Source organism: Ruditapes philippinarum, unplaced genomic scaffold (genome assembly GCF_026571515.1).
Source record: "Ruditapes philippinarum isolate M1 unplaced genomic scaffold, ASM2657151v2 ctg2645_1_1_1_1, whole genome shotgun sequence".
In the NCBI taxonomy this organism is placed as follows: Eukaryota; Metazoa; Mollusca; class Bivalvia; order Venerida; family Veneridae; genus Ruditapes; species Ruditapes philippinarum.
The window spans coordinates 78,280-92,906 of NW_026858134.1; positions in this window are offsets into that span (position 1 = coordinate 78,280).

Sequence of the window (14,627 nt, forward strand, 5' to 3'; positions counted from 1 at the left end):
AAAAAATTATTAAAAAACTAGAGCAAAAGGTCAATGCCAGATTGTGTGTGGAATCAATCATCGAACGTTGAAATAGAATACCGTTCAATGTTTTGGCTATATATCAATACAATAATACTTTTCTTTCAAGATGCTGATATAAAGTGGTTTCAAACAAGTAATTTGGCACATACACCTGACCCTAGATCTATCGGGAAGTGTGAAAAAGTAACTAAAATGAACTAATACGGTGTAAAATGATTGATGGTGTCGAATTTTAGATCTAAGCATCGTCTATAAAAATAGTTTGCAAAAGCTTTTGTTTTACATGCATTGCTTTTTATATGTATCGCTAAGTATACTATTTAACTTAACTACGTGGGCGGTATTTTTTTTTGAAATGTTAGGAAACCTTACATTGCCTATATGATAAAATCTCTATTAATGTTGTTTTTACAATTCAATATTTATAATACAGCGTTATGTGTAGTTATTAATGGTTAAATAATAGTTCAAACAAAATTATCTTTCTTGTGCTTTTAACATTATATCCGACCGACTTTATTTCATTGACATATATTATAATAGTTTTACGTATTGACTTAAGTTAGTAAAAAAGGGCCTGAATGAAACAATACAATGGCATCATTGAATTAAATATTCATTATAAACAGTCGCGTGAAATTTGCGTCATCGTGTTTAAATCCGATTTATTTCAATCTTATTGTTTTGCCTTTTAAATTTCAGTTATAACATAGTAATTGTACGAATCTAACTAATAAAATGTAAAATTTTTGTAATATTTATTTCTTATTGAATGAAAGAAAAGGAGTTTTGTGGATTTGAAGGCGGTCAACATTGAAAAGTTTGTTGCTACGTTTGTTTAATAATCAACGGAACTTGTTCAGACAAAATAAACAGATTTTTTATTTATGATAGAATTTCTTTTATGTGGTTTCTTTCGGTGTTTTTTAAACACAGTGTTGTTCTCAGGGCTTCTCTCAGGAAATATTTCAAGAAACTTGGTTGACTGTTATGTGATATAATTTGGAAATCCAATGGCGGCATTTATATCATTGTCTTCTGTACAATCAGTATCTAGCATGTCTGAATTGAATGTCATGCATCTAACACAAAAATGATTTTACTGTCACTGATAATTATAATGTCTGTTGCAAAGGCGATCGTTTAATACGTTTTCAAAAAATGGTTTATTATTAGTGTTCAGTCTTGGTTAAGAAAAATGACATTTAATTTAAGAAAGTACTAAATAAAATGAAATTACGATAGTAATATGTTGTTATGATTTGGAAAATTTGATTAAATATTTATGACAGCTAGTGAAAAGACGTCATTTTAAAAACATATTTCTTTAGGTAATGATTATGCAAACTTCTATTTGTCTTTAAAACCTACAACTGAAGAAAGGTATTTCTACTTTCGTCAAAACGACTATAAAAAGTATCATAAACTTTAATACTCATGTATCAAACTTTAAACAATGAGACATCCCTGGAAAAGATGTGCACGATACATTAAAAAAAGCAGCAAGTGGGTTTTTTTTACAATAATTATAATGTCGCTTTCTGGTGAGATAGTCTCGCAAACATGCAGCTTGTAAAAATATTAATACACTCTTATATCAGTGTTTTGAAATGTGTTTTGATAACAAACATCAAAAATCTTCATGAAGACAATGTATTTTTCACAGGAATTTTTTTAATATTCCACTTTGCATACTTTTGTAACGCAGAAATACAAAATCGGAACTATTTTAAAATCACATTTATCTTCAACTAAACAAATGATCTGAATAAAACCATCTGGAAAATGTTTATTCGTTTCTGCTCAAGTAAAAGGGACCTTTTTGACATTTTATTTTTAAGGCACAAAACAAAGTGTATTCGATAGTTAAACATTTTTTGTAAGTGCCAATTTTAACATTGATTTAAAAAAAGTAAACACGTACAAACTCGATTTGTTAGATTATATGCTATTCTTGTGCCTAAAAATCAAAATTTTAAATTTATTTTCCTTAGCAAGCAAGTGCTAAGGAACATATTATATGTCTAATTTTGTTTTCATTTTCTCTTTCACGTGCATACCCAGTCAACGGGTTTATTATTTCTTTCACTTATGTATATTTTCTTTTCCTTTAGGGATCTCCAAGTTTGCAGATATTGCAATTAAACAAAATAAAGTATTGGTTCATAAGTATATTCCATGACAATATTATATTAATATTCAACTTGATCTATAGTCATGAAATCTTAAGTCCAGTTTATCTGCGCAAAATAAAGAAGCAGAAGAAAAATTTCACCAAAAGGAGAAACAAGAAGGAACAACTTGTCGTGGGTCGTAGGAAATTTTAATTGCAATAAAACCTATAAACTATCACGATGTTAGAATTTGTTCTGCTATATGTAATGGGACCTATAAACTATCACGAAGTGAGGATGAATGATACCTATAAATCCCGAAGTTATGATGTTTTTCCTGTATGCAATGAGACCTATAAACTATTACGAAGTGAGGATGTTATTCCTATATGCCATGTGAGCTATAACTTATCACGAAGTTAGGATGTTTTTCATATATGCAATAGATAATAGATGCAATAGATACATGCAACATTTCAGAATCTTTAAAGTGATAAAAACGATGACAAAGAAGAAACCTCGACCATCCACCTTATCTACAATATTGTGCATATTTTATACAAATTAAATGCTCACAAAATACATAAAGAACTAATGAATAACAGATGAAATACGCACATCCAATCCACATCATTTTACGATAACATGAATAAGCTCATTCGTTTGGTTTTCAAAATACAAAGGGATGCGGAAATAAATTCAATTAATAATTAGCAAATGGCTTTGTAAAATGTCCTTGATGCTGCGGACAATCTGAAAGCTAAACTATTGTTTGATTTATCTTTAAAACATGTCGTCTGTAAGACAACACTGTGATGATTGTATAAGGATTAATCAAATTATGGAAACAACTGTCAAGAGCCGATTGTTTGTCAATCTATTACGAGCATATATCCTAGTTTACAATACGAATTGATTACTTTGGATGCTTTTAATAAACAGTAAATATTAGCAATTCATAAGTAAACAAATCTATGCTCTTCGAAAGTAAACAAATGTATCTGTGGTTTAGAATGCCATTTAATTACTACACAAAAGGAATTTCAAACTATGTGTTGTTTGAAATTATCTTAGACATTTACCTGTATAATATATTCATGTTGATAGTTATTTAATCTGACAGGACTAATGGTCAGGTACGAACGCTTGTGACATTACGAAATTTTAATGCGACAGCATCTGCACCATTCTGTTTTTCTTGAGCCAAAGAAAATATTATATTTTACAGCAACCAGTGTAGGGCTAGAATATCGGTTAATTTAGGCGGAAACTATATTCAATGATCTCCTTGCAACATGCATAGATCCAAGTTATTCTCTAGAATTCTTTTCAAAGAAATGTATGAGCATTTAGAAGTTAAATTCCATGCATATATCATTTGTACGAGATTACGTATAGAATGGATTGTATCGCAAAATTGAATTCTGTATTGTACATAAATACATATAAAATAGATTGTATTGCCCACTTTGAATCTGTATTGTACGAGAGTACGTATAAAATATATTGTATTGCCCAATTTGATTATGTATTGTACGAGAGTACGTATAAAATGGATTGTATTGCCCAATTTGATTCTGTATTGTACAAGATAAAGTATAAAATAGATTGTATTGCCCAATTTATTCCGTATTGTACGAGAGTACGTATAAAACGGATTGTATCGTCCAATTTGATTCTGTGTTGTACGTGAGTACGTATAAAATGGATTGTATTGCCCAATTTGATTCTGTGTTGTACAAGATAAAGTATAAAATAGATTGTATTGCCCAATTTATTCCGTATTGTACGAGAGTACGTATAAAATGGATTGTATCGTCCAATTTGATTCTGTATTGTACGAGAGTACGTATAGAATAGATTGTATTGCCCAATTTGAATCTGTAATGTAGTACTTTCACGATCTTGTAAGACAGGACAAGATGTACAATACGGACAAATGGATCCGGATGTATGTTTTTCTTTACAAATGACCGTATTTCATGTCACAGTAGCAAATAATTGTTAAATAAAAACAATGACGTGACACTGGATAATCACAAAAGATAGTAAGGCAATTTCCCGAGCAAACTGAAAATGACATAAACTGACGGCAGCAATTATTGTTTGCTAGTAGGAAGATTCTATGAAATTCTTCTATAAATTAACAAAAATAAATTTTCACTTATTAAATAATACAAACATATATTTTGTTACAATAATTATCATATTGAGTAAGTCATCAAATGATATCTAAATTTTCATATAAAGTTTGTTGTAAAGTTTATGAAATATGATATTAAATTGTTAAGTTAACACGTTAAAATCATCATAGTGTTATATTGTCATGTTCGTATTTTGAGCGTTAATTTATTAGTTAACATACATTTTCATAACATCTCAATATACTTCACATAAAAGGAAGAAATAAAAAGATAATACATCAATTAATCTTTAAATAAAAGCTCACGGTGTTATATTTTTTGTAACCATCTGCTGTCTGCTGACACTTAAATCACACATTATAAACTATATAAGATAATTAATGTTATGAACAGCTTGCATTAATTTTTTACCTTTTATCTGTACCTCGTATGTTACATAACTAGTCAATATAAGAAGCTTATCTAGGTTTTCAATAATTAGGATTTTTATCTTATATTGAAAGAGACAGGGAGATTTCAAACATTTTTTTTTCTTTTCAAAGAGAAAGTAGCTTCCTTAGTGCATTTGATGAAAATAGTGCGTTAAGTCTTCAGCTTAAATGTTTCTTAATTTCATGCGAAATGTATTTCATGGTTTTAATGCGTTTAAGTGAACGTGGAAAAACAAGTTCAAAGCTTTATAAACGAGATAACTGTTTTACTTTACATATATCCTCTTTCAATCGAATAAGATTTTTCATAGTCCTATATTTTACAACCATGTATATAAAGAAGTAAACATGTATAACATTATTTAAGTACATAATATATTCCAATTATTGTTATATTTCGTGTATATTTTAAATCCAATTAAAAGGGCTAAAAATGTTTGTGTTCCTGTAGAGATGGACACGTTTGTTTTAACAACAAGAAAGAAGTTATACTGATGCAATAATACCATGAAGATCATGAAGATAACGAGGATAATGGTGTATAACATCTTCTAGACGGTATTACCTCGTTTACAGACAGATCACAAGATAAACGCACGTTTGATCTCTAATGTTGGCGCATAACGTAGCTTACTCTTACCAAGGCCTGTTCACCATGGAATACCGGAAATATAAATGCCGGAAAGAATTAATCATACAAAAAACATAACTGACCCTGATTGTTGACTTATATATAACGGCTAGATTAAATAAACACTTATAAAAATGAATCAAATGTTATAAAGCTATATATTTGCTGAATGTGGTATCCAAAATGTGTGTTTGAATTTTGGAAAAAAATGTTTCGGAACATTCTATTTTGTTTATATACAGTATTCATGTCTATTAGATAACAAAGATATTTTATGCTACAACTCTTTCGATAACCAACCATAAGATTATGGAAACGATATAATGTTAGTTTGTTTTTAATTTTTGTAAAAGAATTAAAGAGATATAGCTATGTTTCTTTGAATACAGCAAAACATGTATGACACAAGATATACACAATGTTATGATTTAGTATGTTTAAGATATTTAATATAATATCAATTAAGTGACTGCGGTTAATTTAACGAGAGGATTTTTACAAAAGTTCAGCTTGGTCAGCTGTAAAGATGAACATACAGAAGCAGACAGTGAGATTTTACAAGAAATTGTTAATAATTAACCATCATTTTTTTATCATTTATTATCATTGTTGTTCATTCGTCCAGCGATTGTTGTTGGGATATGCGGATATAAACATGCCGGTGAGATTTTTGTGTCACGTGATATATATGCACTCGTATATCCCGCCACCAACTGTATCAATACAATTCAAATTAATTTATTATGCTATCCACATCTAGTTAAATTTAGGTATTCTACTACTTCAAAAGCAGTAAATATTTCATAAATATTTTAGATATAAGACATATTAAAGTTACCCTGCTAAACTCATGTTACGGATTTGTTCTGCTTCGAATTTGGAACAGTCCATTTAAAATTTAAGGCACACAAATTAAGCTATGAATGCGGGAGCTCTATATTGATGACTATCGGTTCTAGTAGGTAGCGAATTGAACAAAATATGTACGGTCGTCTTGAAACAAACGCATCAAATATCCCATGGTCATTGATTAATGTTTATGTAAGGATATTTCGTCTCATGCGTAAACACTGGGCAATTTCATTCGGTATAAAAGTATTGTTTATTAGAATATCATGTGGGGGAAAAACCACTATACAATTTATACCTTTGTACTAGTTTGAAAATATAAGATCCTGAGTAAGCATATTCTATATCTAGATATGTTCGTGGTTTAATAATTTTGTAATGTTAGAAAAAACATCATGTTTGCTGTTTTTGCTGTTTGATTTGTTCAAGGTATAACCTGATGCTACAATCTTGTTTTATAGTTATGAAAGTTATTCTTTTTAATTCTATCAATTATAACTCTAATAGCAAATTGTGATATTATGAAGATACAAAGTATATTAAATATACGCTTGACCTGCATTCTTATAGCACTTGATTTAGAAAACTTTTGTATAAAATTTGGTTTTTAATTAAGGTCAAAATTGTATTTGATATCATCCCTTTTACTGATGTTTATACTTCATAACATAAGGTTGCCCCGTACTGGAATTCACTGTACTTTCTTTTTATTTTTCCGGTTCTTCTGGATCATTGATTCAGCACGTAAATGTGAAAGATCGAATACTGCTTAAGTTTTTGCTTTGTGCATGAGGGATGTGGTGCCCTTTAACGTTATTTCTCGTGACATAATCAAACCAAGACTAGAATTCTAATATAACATTATTTGCGATTATTTGCGGAAAATTGTTAATAAGAAATTGGTAATTATTGGATAGTTATCCAGGAAATCAGGTAAAGCGGATAGACTGCCAAGATATGACAAACAAATGTGTGACACACACATTATATAGTATCATGTTTCACAATATTGTTTAAAGCGTTTCTTACAAGAATTACAAGTATTTTAGGCAAATAACAGGGAATCGTATGATGATCCTGATGAGGTAAAACGCTGTGTCGGAAGAAACATTATATACAGATTAAATATAAATATAATCAAATATCCTTTCTGTCAACAGGTTTAAGATCAGCTATTGATACATATTTATATACAACATAAAAATGTCTAAATCTAGATTCTGCTTGCTTAGAAAATGATAATAAAATTATAGGTTTAAAAGTTATATTTCTTATCTACAAAAATAAAGGTTTTGTTTGTGGTATTTTAGTTCTGTCGATTCTATCTTTTCTAGTCTGGTGGTCCCAGTATTCTTTCATGAATACTATAACATCTCTCTTAGGAACCGTTGCCTTCTTTTAAAAAAAACTTAAAGCAAATGTCTGTGATAACCATGCTTCAACCCAGTCTGCAATTTTCTAATGAAATAAGACATTTATAGGTTTTGTTTGTGATATTTTAGTTCTATCAATTCTTTTCTTGTCTAGTGGTCCCAGTATTATTTCATGAATATTATTTGATCACTCTTGAGATACGTTGCCTGATATTATTTTTAGGATCTGTCTGTGATAAGCAGGCTTCAACCGAGTCTGCAATTTTCACGTACTATTTGATCACTCTTAGTGTACGTTGTCTGCTTTTTAATTTTCTTTAAGCTAATATCTGCAATTTTCATGTACTTTTGTTGCGAGTTTTGCTTTCGGGGGATCTCACTTTATCCGCATTATTTTCATTATGTGAAATATATATAATTTACACGCTAAATGTTTTAAGTAGATGATAAATGACCAGAATCAAAGCAAAAAAAGAAAAACAACAACACATAAACAAAAACCTGAATTCAGTCTGATTATAATATTTGATATAAAAGTAAACGATTGTTTAATTTTCACAAGCCGTGCTCTATTACACAAATATCTTGTTCTTACAACCTGAAATATACCTACCTGTTGTCTGGATGGATTTCTAAATTTAAGCGTCTCAGTTTTGCATACGTGCGTATAATATTTATTCTAATGTATATCGGCAATTTGAAGAAGTTCAAGGTGGTTGATATTTAAAAAGCCTGTAACTCTTATAAACGTTAAAATCGTTTTAAAATCAGCAGTTTATATCATAATTTGTGTTTAACTCATTATTACCTGCTAGACCGATATCGATAAGTTTTTTCCACAAGTGTTAACCCAGGCTAGCCATCACATTTTATTTTGAAATTACCCCCCCCACCCCCATGCCCCATAAAAGATCAATGTTTTGTCCAGATTGAAAGATGGAAAGTAAATTAAAGATTACTAGTGTTGTAAGGGTCAATACACTGTTTCGAAATGAGATACGTGTACATTGTTAAACAGCTCATTACTTATTTGAGATAATATAACGTGTATCATATCATGACACTTCAGTACAAAAAGTGAATATAGAATATTTTGAAAAAATATGTATTGTTTTTGTCAACAATTATCGATATAAGCTGAGACATACGCTCCTTGTCAAGATTTGACAATCATACTTTAAGTACTAGAACTCACAGAATATGTTACTTTTTAAGCTGGAATGATCTAAAAAGCTGATATTAGCTGACAATGAAACGTACCAAATTGCGGCATTAATGTCATGGATCTCATTGGATATTTCAAAACGAAGATGTTTGTAAATGTATACAGTACATGTATGTTGGGACTAAAAACTGACATGCTTTCATTTTAGCATCTTCATTTTCTTTATAAATCAATCATATGTATGAAAATGTAACATCGTAAAATATTAACACGAATTTATTACAACATTCAAAGATATGCGTAGTTTGGAATTCTTACTTTATTAAATGCGTTGTTTACTTGTTAACTGGTTTTAATATTCTATGCATCTGTCGATACACCCTTTTCATTGTTTTGAGGAATCTTCCAATTTTCACATTTTTTTCTGTAACAACAATAATTTTTGTGCATTGTTAATCTTTTTCATATAAAACCTTTTACCTTGGCATAGACGTTTTCTGCTTGCTAATCCTGTGATAGAATAGTATAAAGTAGCTTCTTTCTTCTGCTTTTTTTCTATACAAATGTCTTATATTTAGTCCAATCTTTCTGGGTAAGCAGATTATATTTTTATGAGCATTTAATGTAAGATAATAAAGAAATAATACGGTATCAGAGGTGTGTATCGACTATTTAATATGTATGTTACGTTTTGCGGCATTTATTTCATTCACTTCTTTAGAACAGTTTCTTGCATAGCAGACTGGCGTTTCCGTGAGTTTTGCCAATGCCGGAAATTTCATCTGGCATGGGGTGCCAGATGAGTCGCGTGCCAAACAACAACGTCATTTTAGCGCACTTTATGAATGAACCGCGTTAAAATGACGTCGTTTAGAAGGGAAATATGTGCTTAGAATGACGTCATTTCGCCGTTGTAAGTTCATACGCTATTGTAAGAAAATAGTTATGGATGAAATGACTTTAATTTCCATGCACATATATCATATTGAGGTAAAATATTTTAAATATGAGATAATATGGCAGAATATGCAAGAAAAAATATCTGACATATGTTTGCGGTTCGGACCGGAATATCCGTCCCGAGGGACCCGCCCATTGGGCGGTAACGAGGCTTGCCGAGATATTATTAATCTAGCATGTCTAGTTCGAATGTGATGCAATAAACTTAATGAATATACCATCAATTTCCGTCACTGATATTTAAAATAACTTTTGTAAGGTAATTAGTGAATTAAAGCAGCATGTATACAAATGCAAACTTTCATGAAAAATTTAAAGTTGTACTTAAAAAGTAACACATTGTTAAGTTAACAAAGAGAGTAATATAAATAGTGCAAACGGCATTTACAATCTCCACGTAAATTAAAAAACAGTGGTAAAAATGTACAAAAAATACGCCTTACTGCGTTAGTCACTCAGTAGAAATGTGGTAATAAATACTTCAAAGTCAGTCATTTATCGCAAAAAAATATGTAAATTATTACTTGAATTTTTTTATTTAAATCTAAGTTAATTTGTTTGAAATATGAAAAACGAGATCAACAAGAATGAATGAATGCAACAACGAGGAACACAAAAGTGTCACCATAACTGTATAAATCAACAGACATCTGACGAACACAAAGGGGCGCCGCCTTGGAACAGTCAGCAGCATAAGCACTGCTGAGGAGTTCAAACCGGTCAATGGTGTACCAAACCTCGCTCTTAGTCTTACCATGTTCCTTTAAAACGAAACATCACCGCCAAAGTGTAGTCTGATCTGGAGGCATACGCCTTTAAGTTTTCTAAAATGGTGAATTCTTTCAGAGCATTCTTAGTCATTCAAATGACTTTAAGAAAGTACTAAAGTCAAATTATGACATGTTATATTTAATCTATATATATGTAACATTTAATATTGATGGCAATTAATGAGAAGTCTTAACTTTATAACCGTAAAACATAAATCTACGGTACAGGTTATTCAAAATTTCACACCAGTACCTACTGAACATTTTCTTTAACAACCCTATTGCTTAAAGATCCTGTAACACAATTTTTTCATGGTTTTATTTCAAAAATATGATCCTTAAATTAAGATTTGTCAATATTGTAAGTTCCAATAAGCATTATTTATAACGATATTACCCAATTTAACATTTCATGTAAATAAAGGGAGGTAATTAGAAAGTTATTTTCTATAAATTCTAAGTCAAATTTTCCAATAAGAAATGAATGCATACAATTTATTGATTACATATAATGTGCACAAATATTTGCAGTACACATTTTACATATTCTTCGATGTTTGAAAATTGTTTTATTTGCATAATTATATACATATATAAACTTTTGCAAGTGTGGTATACACACAGTAACAATATCAATCACAAAACATACAGGATCTTTAAAGACATTATAAATCTGCAAAAATAACTGTAAATGTAAGTATCGTAAAGTTTTGAAAATCATGTATAAAACTATTAAAAATAAGGCATCCCTGGAAAAGATGTGCACCATGCATTCGGAGAATCAGCAAGTGGTTCTTGTAACAATAACTATAATGTCGATTTCTAGTGAGATATGATCGCAAACATGCAGCTTTTGAAAATATTAAAAGACTTACATATCAGTGTTATGAATTGTGTTTTGATAACAGGCATCTTAAATCTTAATGAAAACAAGATATTATTCTGTAGAGATTCCATTTTGCACACTATTGTAACAGTGTTACACAAAATCGATATGAACAGTTTTTGCAGTTACTGTATGATGTTATCCTAAATAATATTAAATAAACTTAGTGTTTTCATATTTGAAAAAATATTTCTATACTTTTATGGCTAGTGTTTTTGTCTTTTAATCTGTTCATATAGTTTTTGAAATCAACTTACAAAGTCGAATATTAATCAAAATTTAAAAATTCATTTTCAAGAAAGATAATCTTTCTTCCTCGCTGATTGATAAAAAATCTTATACAAACTATCTTTGTTAAAAAGTTACCACATGATATTTTTCGTGTACCTCGGATTATGCAAACTCGAGCAAAACTTTTCTGATATTTTGCCATTATTGACCTTGAGGAATATTCTTTGCAGCATTTTTAAGATAAATAAAATATAGTATTTTTTTAAGAATACTCCATAATAATATAGTGATATACTGAATAAATAAACTGAATCAATCGCCTAGACGGCTTGTTTGTGAACGTTATTCAAAATAGCAGAAGGCATGCCTTGCAAATAATACTAAAAATGGCAACAATCGATTGGTGTAAGGACATCTTATACTCAATGGAACAAATAAACCATCCATCTCGAAGAATGTGGGTAGTATTTGCAAAGATACCAGTAACATATCATGAAGTAAGGATTTGGTTCTTATTTGCAATGAGACCAATTAATTATCATGAATTTAGGGCTCCTCCTATCAAGATAAACGTATTGATTTTTATTTAAATAAAGGAAAAATGGATGAATTGAAACATTCCAAACGTTTAAGGAGGTGCAATGTCATAGAAAACCGGTGACCATCCACCTAATTTGACATAATTGTATAAATATTATCCAACTTAAAATGTTCTTATAATTTATGAATAATAGATGAGATACGCACATCAAATCCACATCTATTATCTTTTTTACGTTATCAGGAATTATTTCATTCATTTGTTGTTTTTCTCATAATACAGATAGATGTGGAAAAATGATGTAACCAAGAAATAACACATGGCTTTATAAAATGCCATTGGTGCTGCGAGCAATCAGTGCCATGATTGTATATGGATTAATAAAGTTATGAAAACAACTGTCAAGAGTCAATTGTTTGGCAATTTATTCGGAACATATTTCCTGGAATATAATATTTATTGATCAGTAAGGGTTTTTTAATTAACGATTCATAAGCAAACAAATGCATATTTTTCAAAGGTAAACACACGCCAATATAGCACGCTTTAACGATAATGTATCGCACATGAAGTATGATAAACAAGATCAACACGGAAAGGCGGCGTTCAATGAACGCAAGTCACGTAATGTGATATCTTTTTTATTAAATGAGTTTATTACACTCCTGTACTGTAGTGCATGTGATAACACATGTTGTGACATTTTCGAGAAATAGCGACTGGGTACATAACTGTATTAAATGATTGACCCCTTTGCAACATGAATATATTCAAGTTTGTTTGGGTTTTTTGAGAAGACATAGCTCCTGATTTATTATAACTTTCAAACAATCCTGTGTGAGAATTCAGAAGTTGAATCACATGGATATATGATATGAAGAAGAAGAACTTTTATTTGCACTAAAGCTCTAAAAAGAGCCATTGACAAAGCATCAATATATATACATACAAAAAATAAAAACATGGCAATACGTGAGAAGAAGTCGAAATGGCATGTGTATTCACGGAAAATTTTTTTGGTAAATGGGAAAGTAGCTCATACACATTAAGCTGATTCACTGTGCCATATAAAATTACCAAACCAAAGAGCTTCAGGGAACAATATTAAACGAAGAGTGGTTTCACATGACATCTCGCTTGGGAGAGGCAGAATAAATAATGTAAATATTACAATACGACAAAACATATTAATTTATATATAATAATGATATGGTTAACGAGTTTGGATGCTCCTAGATAATATGTTGATATCATTTAAGGATGTTGCTCTTTCTTGGAAAGGGGCGCTATCCACAAATGATACATAGTGCTAAATATGATACATTCATCAACACATAAATGCCCCATCGAAAAACGAAAACGAAAATATAGAGCACATGATGGTGATCTGTACATAACAACGGTATTATAAACAGAAAGATTAGGGGTCTCCATCAACGGAACCATTTTTAAAGGTATATATGACTAGGTTATCATCAAAGTCCTAAATATTATATTTACACCATAAAGCATTTTGTTTGACCAAAAAGATTAAAGTAGTCTTATAAAATGATATAGATATATCTATATATATTTTATCGAGTCACCGTTTTCATTTTAGATGAGTTAACCCTTGACAGAAAGGGTAAATATCAAAAGCCGGTTATAATATTTATAATGTAAAGCAATTTATTTTTACAAAACATTTTGTCTTAGTAAGCATTAACCTAGAATTATGCTATAGATATATCTACGTGTAAAATTGGCAAATCTACAGTGAATTGATCTGTTGCTGACGTTAAATAAAAGCATGATACGCATAAATACTTACATTACGAATATCTGTTTCATTTTCTGTATTCATAAGAGAAATAAATTTAAAAATACTGGGGTGATTCCAATAGTATCTCTTGATATATTTTGTACGAAGTTCTTTAAACATATTACATACAAGTACAAAATGGTATTCATCTTCTAATGTATTAGATATATGACAAATTCGTTCATTAAAAGGAATATGTATAGAATGGGTTGTATCGCCCGAAGGAGTATTCTCACGATCCGTGAGACAGTACAAATCGATCCTGGTGTATGTTATTCCTTTCACAAATGAACCAAATTCAAATTCACACATTATTTTTAAATCAAAACAATGACGTGACACTGGATAATCACATGATTTAAAAAGGCAATATCTCGAGCAAACATAAAATATAAACAGAAAGCTTCGTCCCAAAAGTGCAAAAATCGTTTAAGTTCGCCCGAGTATCCTTTTTAAGAGATACTTCTTGATTTTCAGGGGGGGGGGGGTTGTTGTTGTTGCTTTTTGTTTATAATTTTTTTCTCTCAATAATTACAGATTTTTAAATCACCCATTAAATACTGTATCACAATAAGTTACTTTTTAAGCTGGCGTGAGCTGATATTAAGCTGACATAAGCTGACAACGGAAGTTCTAATTTGCAGCATTAATGTCATGGAAAAATGAAGATGCTTGTAAATGTACACAGTACATGTATTTCAGACCTA